Source organism: Harpia harpyja, chromosome 23 (genome assembly GCF_026419915.1).
Source record: "Harpia harpyja isolate bHarHar1 chromosome 23, bHarHar1 primary haplotype, whole genome shotgun sequence".
NCBI classification, from domain to species: Eukaryota; Metazoa; Chordata; class Aves; order Accipitriformes; family Accipitridae; genus Harpia; species Harpia harpyja.
The window spans coordinates 1,533,270-1,545,567 of NC_068962.1; the positions used below are offsets into that span (position 1 = coordinate 1,533,270).

Below are 12,298 nucleotides of genomic sequence, written 5' to 3' on the forward strand. Positions count from 1 at the left end.
TAGATTCATAGAATCATAGAGTCGTTTAGGTTGGAAAAGACCCTTAAAAGTCCAACCGTAAACCCAACACTGCCAAGCCCACCCCTAAACCGTGTCCCCGAATGCCACATCTACACCTCTGCTAAATACCCCCAGGGTTGGTGACAGGTAGATTCACAGAACCATAGAGTCAGTGTCAAATGGTTGCCCATAGGGCCTACACTCTAGACGCTTAGCTGCTTCTGCCTAGGTCCTCTCTGCCTTGGGCAGGGGTACGTCGGCCCCTTTTGAAAGCCCTGCTCAACAGAGATGCCTAACACGCCGGTGGTGTTTGCCCTTTCCGTTCTTTCCATCATCTGATACCACGTTATGCGTGTTGCCTGAAGCTGGAGCTTTGTGCGTGGAAACGGGTTGAGGAGGAGTCTGTGCCAGTTCTCACGCATGTCTTTTCAATTACGCAGTCGGATTGCGAAGCTCCAGCGAAAGCGTCGGCCGTCGTGCAGCTTCCACCTGTATGCAGACGTGAAGCATGGGTGCAGCCCGTTGCAGAGGAGAGCGGCAACGGTAATTTCCTGACGCACTAAATGGTTACCTTTGTAAGCTTTTCTGCGGTGAAGCAGATGGGGAGAAGCAGAGTGAAATAAGCACTCACAGCAGCGTCTCGCTTCTTGCCTCCTTTGTAGGTGTCTTCCCAGCAGCAGGAGCACAGGTAAGAGGGAGGTTTTGACTCTTCTGAGAGCAAGTTACTTTGTTTTCCAGAGGTAATGCCGAAGTCACGCTCCCGTATCCCCGGTGCTGCAATGCAGTGCGATGCTGCAGTCTTGCTGGGGATTCCTTTCCCCACGATCTGTCTGTCTGTGTTCTCACTTGCTCAGGTTTCTGCACCGGAGAGAGAAGAGCTTCAGCTAAAGAAGGATGCTTCATGTCAAACCGACCTTCAAGACGACAGACAGGTGACTCTAGTAGAGGCTGATGCAGATATCCACAAATAGAACCAGTCAGTGTACAGAGATCTGTTCTTGCTACTGTGTTCATTTTGGAACGCTGCTGAGAGGAGGTGACTGAATCCGGACCTGAGGTGTATTTCGCACCTCATTTTGTTCCCTTTGTGAAGCCGAAGGGCTGCATAAAGAGGGAAAACAGTGGGTTGGACGAAAGCACGTGCGCAGACTCTCATCCTCTATTCCAAGGAGAAGAATATTTAGCCTTTTCTGTGTATTAGGAAAGAGAAAGCCTCACGAAGAGCTGGCGATCCTGTAGATATGCTCAGCTGAGACAGTTGCCTGCTGGTGGCGGCCAAAATCTCTTATGTTTGAATTCACTGAGTCACAGAAGCATAGAATGGTTTGAGTTGGAAGAGTCCTTTAAAGATCATCTAGTGCAACCCCCCCTGCCATGGGCAGGGACACCTTCCACTAGATCAGCTTGCTCAAAGCCCCATCCAGCCTGAACACTTCCAGAGATGGGGCAGCCACAATTTCTCTGGGCAACCTGGTCCAGTGTCCCACCACCCTCATTGCAAAAAATGTCTTCCTTATGCCCACTCTAAATCTACCCTCTTTCAGTTTAAAACAGTTGCCCCTTGTCCTGTCACTTCAGGCCTTAGTAAAAAGTCTCTCTCTCTCTTTCTATTTTGAAAGGCCGCAGTAAGGTCTCCCCAGAGCTCGCTTTTCCCCAGGCTGAACAACCCCAACTCTCTCAGCCTTTCTTCACGGGAGAGGTGTTCCAGCCCTCTGATCATTGTTGTGGCCCTCCTCTGGACCTGCTTGAGCAGGTCCATGTCCTCCTTGTGCTGGGGACCCCAGAGCTGGATGCATTACTCCAGGTGGGGTCTCATGAGAGCAGAGTAGACGGGCAGAATCACCTCCCTCGACCTGCTGGCCACCCTGAAGGCCGAGCTAATGATATCATCCCATGAGTAAAAGCATCTCTCGTGTTGTCATCTTCTCACTGATTTCTCCATGCTCATGGAACACCATTTCTTTAGACATGGGTCAAGCAGCCGTGGCAGGAGCTCGCCAACCCTCTCAAAAGGAGCTCCCTCACAGAAGCTTCACCTGAAGCTGTGAAGTGCTACAGCGTGTACCTGCAGGAACAGAAACTGCAGTTGCAGAAGAAACTGTACCGTTCCAAAGCTAAGGTATGGAGAAAGCCTGTCTCTTGTCTCTTGGCAGGGGCCCAGGCCTTTTTTGTAGCAAACCAGAGCGGGGACCTGATCCTTTCTTGGGGGTTTTGTGTAACCCAGGGTGGTTCAGTGTGCGGTTCGCTGTGATGAGCGGGATGGGAGGGAACAGCACTGCTGCCTTGGGTGCCTGCCTGTTTGCACCACTTGAAGTAAGAGCGGAGGGCTGCACTGAGGTGGTCTTAGTACGCTAGACACCTTTGCAACAGGAGCAGACCGAGTGACATGTAATTGACTCGCCTTGTTTTATAAGCCTGGCGCCTACAATTAGTAAGGCCACTAACCGTGAAGTCACTTTGTCCTTGATTGGAGAAGGGGGGGGGTATTCCTTTCAAACAGCTGCTTCTCAAGGTTCACGGATCACGTGTATTTGCTGCTTCTCTTTGGCTCGGCAAAGCGGAGTGTGTGCTGACAGAGAAAGAGTAGGCATGCTGGAGTGTTGTGCTCACGCTTTTTTGCAGTTCCTCATCACGTCATCATTGTTATGGAGCTGCAAAGTCACTTTAGGAGCAGGAGGAGCTGCTAACCGTGTTGGAGTAGCCAACAAGCGGCTACAAAGAGTGTTTGGAGTCCTTGAGAGAGGAGGAGGAGCGTTGTGGCAGCGTTTAGGAAACGCTTTAGGAAATCATTTTAGACGTAGGAGAGGGGCCAGTGTAAAAGATGAAGTAACGTGGGTTTTGAGAGTCGACATGAGAGTCAGAGCAGTCCACTCCTTTTTATCAAACCTAAGTTGACTACCGGCGATTCTTCTTGTGGTTTGACAGCTGCAGGAATTAAAAGAACGGCATACCCGGACTGAGTGTTATGCCGAGTACCTGAAGGATGCCATCAGGAGGAACGAGAGGGAACTAACTTCCAGGAACCTGCAGGACCTTCTGACCACATCTTCTGGAACTGCAGCTATCCCAGAGCTGGAAGACCACATACGACGGTAAGGAAGTAACAGAGTGGAGCAAGGCTTCGCTTTCTGCGATTGTGCGAAAACAACAGGACTGTCTTCTTGCATCCCAGCAAGATAATAATACACGATTTTCAAAGACGCTTTTGTTTTAGATGAGGTTCTTTCACATTCTTCTTTGGGGATTTGTGCTCTTGTGGCCTCCTGTGATAAGGCCTGTCCTTCTTTTCCAGGCTCCAAGGTGAAAAGGCCAGGCTGGAAACCACAGTCCAGCAACAAGCAAAGACCATCGAAGCCCTTTGGAAAAAACTGCAAGCCTGTGCCTTAGTAAGCTACTCACAGCCTTCCCTTTTCGTGAGCTACAGAGCCTAGTTCTGTATCTGTGTGGGAAATTTTAAGATGAGGTTTTCCTGGAGAGCCTAGGAGAGATCAGTTTCTCTGTTCTACTGACTACAGGCTGCTCTGAAAGTCCTGCTGGCCCATTCCCCCAGCTTTCTGGCTTTGAGAGTTGTTCCGTGAGACTATAGCAAGTCCTTCTTAATGCCATCGTTGTTAAGGACTTGACAGCAATGCACTGGCTTAAGTATTTTCTGCTTTAGACCAGTCGTGAGCTTGAGACCTCAGGCAGCACTTCAGACAGTCCTGCGGTAGAGGGGTTTGGTGCCTTCGGTTGCGGACACTCCTTGGGCTCTGGTGGTGGTGAGCACGTAGTCCTGGAGGCCTGACTGGCATCATCAGACTGGGACAGGAATTCTTCCGTGGCCTGTACTCTGGGCACCTTCCCATGTTAGTGGCCATGGATTCCTTGGCCAGAAGGTGTAGGTCTGTAATGCAACGAGAAGACCTCCAAAGATGAAAGGCTGCAACTAATAAGGGAATGACACCTCCATAGGCCATATTTTGTATGCTTGGTTGGCGCTGCCGTGAGGTATGACCTTCAGCCAGGGAAGTCCTAGTGTGACTTCTTTTTTCTTCTTTTAATGCTGCTGTAGTCTCATAATGGCCTGGAGGACTCGGTAACCGGCTTTCGGACAACACGGACTGCAAAGGAACACCGACGTCGGCAGGTATATGAACAGCTTCTGGGAACGACTGGTTTTAGTCTTTGAATTTCTCGTGGGCAGGTAATTTATGAAAAGGTCAGGTGGGCTGCGGGGAATCCCCCAGGTTTTTGGGCAGGACACCCTCAGGGGAAAAGTCTATACGTTTCCTCATTCCCCTGCTGCTACTGTGTTTTGCATCTGCTCGGTAGACAATATGCGGGCACTTGCGTTCATCAGCACGATTCCTTTGATGGGTAGGCTGTGTGCTGTGGACAGGAGAGACAGCTGTGGGTGAGAGCTGTGAGAGGAGACTGGACTTGGGAGATACATGTTTTCTCCTTTGTGGAGAAGGCTGGCTGCACATTCTGCGTGTGGATCCTGTTCCTGTGCTCTGTGTGTGATGCATCTTTTCTATTTTGAAAGCGTGGCAGTGAAAGCAAGGAAGTAAAGAAGCTGGGCAAGACGCAATGCCGATCGGAAGCGCTTCCGGATGAAGCGTGGAAAAGAAACGCCGCGCTGGAGGAAGAACAGACCAGGCATGGCTTTTTAGTGCTTTAAAGAAATACACACTGAGGAGAAGTCAAGCTTTACTGAACCCTAGTGTAAAAGCATGTGCATAACCGTTTGCGAGCAAATTCAAGCCTCGCATTCGATCTTGCCAGGTGCTTCTGTGCATGAGCCTATGGTTTTAAAAAGCTGCAAAAGGCCTTGCAAATGCAGGCTGCCTGCACTTCTCCTGGGTGGGAAGGAAGTCTTGTCCTCTTCTGTTCAGAGAAATTTGGGGCCCTCCAAGTGTTGGGTGGTGCTGGGGAGCTGGCTGCTCTCAGTAATTCCTGGCTTGTCAAGCACATTACAGATGAAGCAAGCCATCCGGGGCTGTGCTGCTTAGGTAAGAGTGTGTGCAAAAGGCCGACTGCTGCTTTGCTTCACGCTTTCCTTACTAATTTGCTGTGCAGGTTGAAGATGCTTCTGCAGATGTCTTCGACAACCCTGACTGCGTCTGCAGCGCGAAGGAGAAAGTCCCAGCTCAGTTTCTGGCGAGAGATGAAGTAAGTTGTTCCGAATTGACTAACTAAATTGGTAAACTAAGAAGAAAGCTGAGCTCTGGTTTGGTTGGTGGATTTGAGGCGATTATTCTTTTCTGCTAGAACCCGTGTGATTCTTTTCCTATACTTTTTTTCCGCGCTGCTAATTATCTCTTGGCTGTATTTTGCAAGTGATTGACTGCTCTTGATGCTCCTGCTCCTGTTGTGGCAGTAGATGATGATGATGTTGATGAACACAGATGTAGTTGTCGTGATGGGTAAAAACCACGAGCCAGGAGTCCCAGCAATGGCCTCACTGACCAGCATGCAGTGCCGGGGGCCCTGAGCAAGAACAGCGGAGCTGGTCACCACACACTGAGATTTTAATACATTTCAATACTCTGTCTGCAGGTGACGAATGCAGTCTCGATGGCCCCCCACCTTACGGATTTCCAGTCACAGCTGAACCTCCAACGCGGTTAACGATGAGAAGATGCACAAAGAGCGGAGGAAGTGCCAGTGCCAGAAAAGAGTGCTCCCAGGGGAGATGCGTGAGGCCTGGAAACCTTTGCCTTCCACCCTGTGCACCCCCCCCACCCCACCCCCACCCCCCCCTAATTACAAGTGTTCTGTCGCAGTTTGGTATTTAATAAACTCTGCCACCTCGTACGGGTCTTAGTTTTGCTGCACAACCGGAGCTCTTCGGACCTAGCGCGTCCGGACGAGGAGAGTCCTGTTCCTGAAGGCTCGCTCAGGCTCCCTTCCCACGCAGGCAGTCAGCACACCTCTCCCTGCCCTCGCTCGGAACGACCCCCAGTCCTGCAGACATCTCCGACGGGGAGCACGCGTCCGTGTCCTTTCCCTCTGCGGAGGCTTGAACCGTGGCGGTGCTCAGACCAGGGACCAGCGCTGAGCGACTGCTCATCATCGGTCGCCAGACTCCTTTCTAGAGCAACCCTCCCGCCGGTCTGGGCAGAAGGGGGTGGGCGAGCTCCCGGTAGCCACGGACGCTTTGCAGATCCCACCGGGACCTGGCGGATTTGCAGCCTGCCGAGGGGAAAGGCGGGAAGCAGCGGGCACGAGCCGCAGCAGGGAGAAACCCACCTCGACCCGAGGAAAAACCTTTCCTCCTGCGAGGGCGGCCAGGGACCGCTGTCAGGGAGCAGCGCGGGCACGCTGCTCCCTCAGGGACGGGGAGCCGAAGGGGGTCCCCGCAGCCAGCGGGGCAGACCCAGCCTCGGCCCGCACGAGCGAGGGGAGCGGGGCCGTCCCCGGGGAAGGCAGCCGAGAGCCCGCAGGGACGAACGAGCGCCTGGGGAGGCGGCGGCGCCGAGGGCGAACCGAGAAGCCGGGCCAGGCCGGGCCGGGGCTCAGGCCCGGTGGCGGCCAGCGGGGTCGGAGACAGCCCGGTGGTGGCCAAGCAGGGCCACGGGGAGGCGGCCGGCGGGCTGGGGTCCGTGGCCGGGAGAGACCGAGCTGGAGACGGGGACGCCATGACGGAGCTCGGGCAGGGCCTGCAGGCCTCCGCCTCCGCCTCGGGGGGCCTCCCGCGCCGGAGGCCCCCGGGGTGAGGCCGGAGGCTCCAGCTCAGCCCACCGGTGGCTTTTTTGTGCCACAGAGAGGTTGTAGGGTCTCTGTGCTTGGAGACGCTCCCGCCTGGACGTGGCCCTGGCTGACCCTGCTTTGAGCAGGGCGGGGGGGGGGAGACGAGACGAGGCCCCTTCCCGCCGCGACGACGCTCGTGCTTTCGGCGCTCTGGGGATGTCGCGCTGCGGGCCCCGTTTGCTTCGGCCAGACCTCCCGCCTGCTTCAGTGAGCTTTTTGCCAGAGTCTGACCGCGTACAAAAGACGACGGCAGACTGTACCCAGCATCTCCGGGCACAAAGACGGCAACGACCTTCTCAGACGCCCAGCCATGGCGTGAGGTGTGATGCCACCAGCGAAGAACGGCCGTCGAGTTAGCCGACGTCGACTTAGTTGACTTCCAGCCCCCAGTTTGAGAGCTGGAACTAGGAAAGAACCATCACACTCCCAGTCTGGCTGGGCAGCAGTGGGAGCTGCCAGCTAGGGAGGTCCACCTGGCCCAGTCCCCACCTCTTCAAACACAAGGAGACGGCTAGCTAGGCATTACAGCCTTGACAAACCACTCTTCATAAATACGCCAAAGCACGCTGGGCAAAGACAAACTGAAATAACGTTCCACCTCCTCTCCGGCCAATCGGCCGTCAACATGCTAACACATGTCCGGGCTCTAAAGCCAAAACGGCTCTCGGAAAATACCAAAGGTATCTTCAGACGGCAAATTGGACCCGTTCTCCACATAATCGAGAGTGAGAGCTCTGCCGAGGAACAACAGTACCGCAGACTCCCAAGAAAGGCCAAGAACGTAAGCAGCGGTGAGCTCGACGGCAATGGGCAAGCAGATGAGAGCTGGCTGCTTAGCCGTCCACTCAAAGACTATGCAACACCCGAGCACAGCACCTCCCCTGATGTTGGGGGGGTGCAGGGGGACAGACAGCTCCAGTGACAGAGAGCACTGTACATGACCAGACTGGTTCTGGCCCCCCCTCCTCCTATCCACCATCAGGTAGCTGCCAGGCATTTACGGAGCTTCTGAACTCCGACACAAGCCTTTCAAAAAGTCTGACTAGGGATCTCTCCTCTAGTTGGTAGCAGGCATCTATCCCAAGGCAACACCATACATCCAAACGCACGCAATTATTTTTGTTCCTGGATGTCTTGCACCGCTTCCCCCCCGTGTGTGGGTGTCAGTGCTGGAAGCACCTGGTGAAAGCCCAAGGGTCTTTTCGCCGTGCAGGAGACTTTCCTAGCACATCCCTGCCCCAGCCACCCTCCCCATGTTTTGCAGCAACAACTGAACAGAGCACAGGAATCAAGTGCAAGGGAGTATTTTCTTTTTATGGGGGAAAAAAAACAAACGAACACACACACACACAAACAAAAAAAATAAAAGCACAACAACAAATGCTATACTGAAAGAATACTCTGCTTTTGCACTGGCCTTTCCAGTTTGAGTCATCTTACCACTGTGCACTGTGCTGCCTCATGCATGCCTCCCCCAACCTCACCTTCTTCTGCAGAACCCCTGACGTGATCCCAGCAGCCTTCTAGCCACATGCTACTCAAGACTCCCTAACAGAGCGGGTCCAGCTGCCACTATGGATCAGTGAAGACTTAGTTTTCAGTGCTGCCACTGATCCGGTCCCATACCAGCATTCTACTGCACAGTGGTTTGGCAAACGTATTTAACTTTTCTCAAGAGGCAAAAGCTACAATGAGAAGAGGGACTGTGGTTTGCCTTCTCTCCCATGCAGTTTGTTCCTGTGGAGTTAACGCTGGTTTTGTCAAGTCTTTTGCTCTTTCCCTTCGGCACCGTCCAGGTTAAGACTTCCGAGCCAGTAAGGTTGTTAATTTAATCTTCCCATCCATAGAGGCGGTGAGGCAGGTCCCGCAGTCCATGGCCGTGCTCCAATCCACTGTGACAACGGGAGCTCTGTGTCCTCCCAGGGAAAGGCAGCTCTCCAGAACCTTTTCCTCACCGTTCAACTGAAAGAAGGAAAGCATAAGGTTTTAAGGAGGCAAGGTTCTGCAGTGGGGGCAGCGCACCCACAGGAGAAGCCAAAGCCTGCTACAGACTCCGTATCCCCATCAGCATACATAATTAAGCGGAAAAATCAGAGACATGTCGAGATGTACGTAGCACGCATGAGGAAGCAAATTTCCAGTCTCACAACAGAAGCACGCAGTCTCAAGCAGCTCAGCGTCTGCTACCAGCTGAGCTGCAGTAATTGAACAGGGCAGGCTAAAAGCACACGCTGATGAAGAGCACGTAAGCCTAACCTATAGCTCATGTTAGTGCGGGTGCTCCGAATGCCCCAGATGCAAAGTAAAAATTCCATCCAATCTGCCTTGCAATGGCTTATACTGATGCGTATTGACTCAAGAGGAGGCAGGCAAGGGGCAAGCGATCAGTAACCGCTTGTTACTGCGGCACAGAAATTGGGGTGCTTGGAACCATTCAGCCTTACCCTTCATTCCATTTCAGTACACAGCAAGAGGAGGGAATCAGGCTGGGACTAACATAGCACGAGCAAGCACACAAGGCAGATTAAAGACGAGCATCAGGCAACAATCGCGCATTTTGCGTTGAACTGGCATGCATCAATATATTAAAAAAGAATAATTTAAAACTTTGTCCTAGGCACTTGGGTACTAAGGAAAACTGCTGCAGCTAAGCTTTAAGAACACGGAGCACACGTACTCTAGCTACATACAGAGAGTCAAACGCTTACAGAGGGTTCAAACACTTGCTAAGCACCACACGCTGCTAAAACGCACGCTGTATGAAACTGAGCAGCAACTTGCACAGAGCACGGATGGGTAGGTGCTGCTCGAGAACTTCAGCAGCTGCTGTTGCAGCCTTGTAACAACAAGAGCTTGTATGGATGTGTAAGAGTACTCCCCGTCACTTCTCAGACTTACCTTAAAAAGGACTCCCCCAGTAGAAGAACACGTCAACATATAGTTGCCCTCAGAGTCAAAAGCAAAAAGCCTCCCTCGTGGGAACTGGACTTGCTTGTAGCCACTGTACCCGGACAGAACAAAAGGACCCGTAGCTTCGCTGGGAAGATCGTACTCAGGCACCTTCAAGCCACTTTTGTGAATATTTGTCGTGGTTTAACCCCAGCCAGCAACTAAACACCACGCAGCCGCTCACTCACTCCCCCCCACCCAGTGGGATGGGGGAGAAAATCGGGAAAAGAAGCAAAACCCGTGGGTTGAGATAAGAACGGTTTAATAGAACAGAAAAGAAGAAACTAATAATGATAACACTCATAAAATGACAACAGCAACAACGAAAGGATTGGAATGTACAAATGATGCGCAGTGCAATTGCTCACCACCCGCCAACCGACACCCAGCTAGTCCCCGAGCGGCAGTTCCCCGCGCCCCCTTCCCAGTTCCTATACTAGATGGGACGTCCCGTGGTACGGAATACACCCTTGGCCAGTTTGGGTCAGCTGCCCTGGCTGTGTCCTGTGCCGACTTCTTGTGCCCCTCCAGCTTTCTCGCTGGCTGGGCAGGAGAAGCTGAAAAATCCTTGACTTTAGACTGAACACTACTGAGCAACAACTGAAAACATCAGTGTTATCAACATTCTTCGCATACTGAACTCAAAACGGAGCACGGAGCACGGTACCAGCTACTAGGAAGACAGTTAACTCTATCCCAGCCGAAACCCGGACAGTCCAACATGAGGCCGTGGTGCAAAGGGCCCGTGTGGGGCTAAGGGAGCCATACTGTCCTCCCAGTGATGGTCCACACACAGGACATCATTAAAGCCACCTTTGCTGTGACCAAAAATGCACACCCCCCCACCCAGTAACACAGGCACAGCACAGTCAGAGACGCTCCTGCTCTACTTGCAAGGGGAGTCCCGAGACCTCAGGGCCACAGGCTCAGAGCACACCTTGGGAAGGGTGCCATGAGACGCAACCACCAGTGGGTTCCCCCCCTTCGTGTTTGGCAGCAGGCGTCCCCACAGCAGGCTGTACCACGGTATCAAGAGAGCACGCAGGCGCCAGGATGGGTCTGCTGCTGCAGCAGCGGTGCACCGGGCACCTGCTGTGTGCACTGACCTTCCTTGAGGCTGCTGGAAACTTGGCCTTGATGCTCTACGCGCTGCTGTGGGAAGCCGGGAACCCGGTCGACCGCCCTGACAAACGCATTGGCTTTTACAACTTCTGCCTGTGGAACGCGACAGCTGGGGAGCTGCAGTGCCTGGAGTACAAGCATCTGCAGGTGATGGGCATCAGCCTACCAGGAATGGTGCTAGCCAGGGTTTGTGTGTACGCCTGCCTGGTCTTCAGCATCTTCTACCCCGTTTTTGTTGCACACGTGCAGTGCAGAGAGGAGAGGGAGGGCTGGAAGGCGATCCTCATCATACTCATCATCAAGATGATAATCCTCTCTGGAGGCCTGGGTACGTTTCTTTTCCAAACCTCGCAGTGGATTCACCTCTCTGATTTCACTGGGGGCTTCCTGGCATTGCTTGGGACTCAGGCTCTGCTACTGCTCCAGATTCTCACTGCCACTTATGTACCTCAGCTGGGCCAAGCAACACACACCCGGGTCAAAGCCCTTTTCCTGACGGGGCCCTGCCCGTCGGCATTTGAGGGCGAAGAAGATGCAAGCGCTATTGATAACATGCTTTAAAACAGTAATCCCGCTACAGCTTTAGTCACTGGTAGGAATTTGATCCTTAGTCCAAAGGCCCATCTCCAGCCTCTGGCAAACGGCTGCGTGCAGTGCTCCTGCAGCAAGCAGGCAGCAGACACCAACACCCGCAGCACGGCGTGGAAGCTTTCTGGGAACAGCAGCGTGCAACACGCCCCTCGGCCTGGGGCACAGCATCATAAGCGACAGCATTTCTGGCCCTGACCCAGAGGAGAGCGAAGGGGACGGATCAGAACCAGCACACAGCGGACACAACCCTCTGGCCATATCTAGCCTAAGTATAAGCAGGCAGAGAAGCAAGCAGGCTTCCTTTCTTGGCGTTGCCCAAAGAGACTCTGCTCCTTCTCCACCTCCCGAACTAACCAGGGACGCCTTCGAAGCAACTTGAGGAGCTGTGGCTTCACACTGCCACCACAGCAGTGGCAGCCCCAGAGGGGCACTGGAAATACTCTTCAGCAGGAGCACCTGTACTTCACCTGCTGGAATAACACCTGGAGTGACTCTGCTTTAGTTCATTCGGGTGAAGTGGCCCACATCCAACCCCAAGCAGCAGCAGAGCCCCTGCAGGGGCAGCCCAACAACTTGCTGAGCACTGAACACAGCTCTGAGGAGGAGGAGGGTTTCCACGAGGAAGCAGAGGATTTTGGTGCAGAGCCCCAGGTTTGTCCCCACTGACATTACGGGGCTGAGCCCAGCAGTCCAGCAGCCTTTGAGACTCCAGGAGAACGGGTTCTGCGCGAGGGCAGGTCACCGCAAAGCTAGCCCACACCAACGCACGCCCCGTGCAAGCGTGTGCTCGGGGAGCAGCGCAAGGGCTGCCGAAGGCTGGGGTGCAGTGCCCCAGCTGGGCCATCGCAGCCAGCGCACTGGATGGGGTCTCTCCGCCTTAGCGGCGGTGCACAGCACCGCTCCG

General features: G+C 53.7%; 2 long non-coding RNA genes and 1 pseudogene across 2 annotated transcripts; 2 read left to right on the forward strand and 1 right to left on the reverse strand.

Moving 5' to 3' along the window:
* Positions 1 to 3,060: 3,060 nt before the first annotated feature.
* LOC128135660 (uncharacterized) lies at positions 3,061 to 4,633 on the forward strand. The gene is made up of 4 exons (XR_008233195.1): positions 3,061 to 3,092; positions 3,293 to 3,386; positions 4,052 to 4,126; positions 4,526 to 4,633. It is a non-coding gene; the product is annotated as an uncharacterized LOC128135660 (long non-coding RNA).
* Positions 4,634 to 8,375: 3,742 nt separating this feature from the next.
* Positions 8,376 to 9,810, reverse strand: LOC128135659 (uncharacterized). Its single transcript, XR_008233194.1, has 2 exons — positions 9,631 to 9,810; positions 8,376 to 8,694 (listed from the first exon to the last, which is right to left on the reverse strand). It is a non-coding gene; the product is annotated as an uncharacterized LOC128135659 (long non-coding RNA).
* Positions 9,811 to 10,488: 678 nt separating this feature from the next.
* Positions 10,489 to 11,308, forward strand: LOC128135718 (transmembrane protein 140-like; annotated as a pseudogene).
* The last annotated feature ends 990 nt before the right edge of the window (positions 11,309 to 12,298 follow it).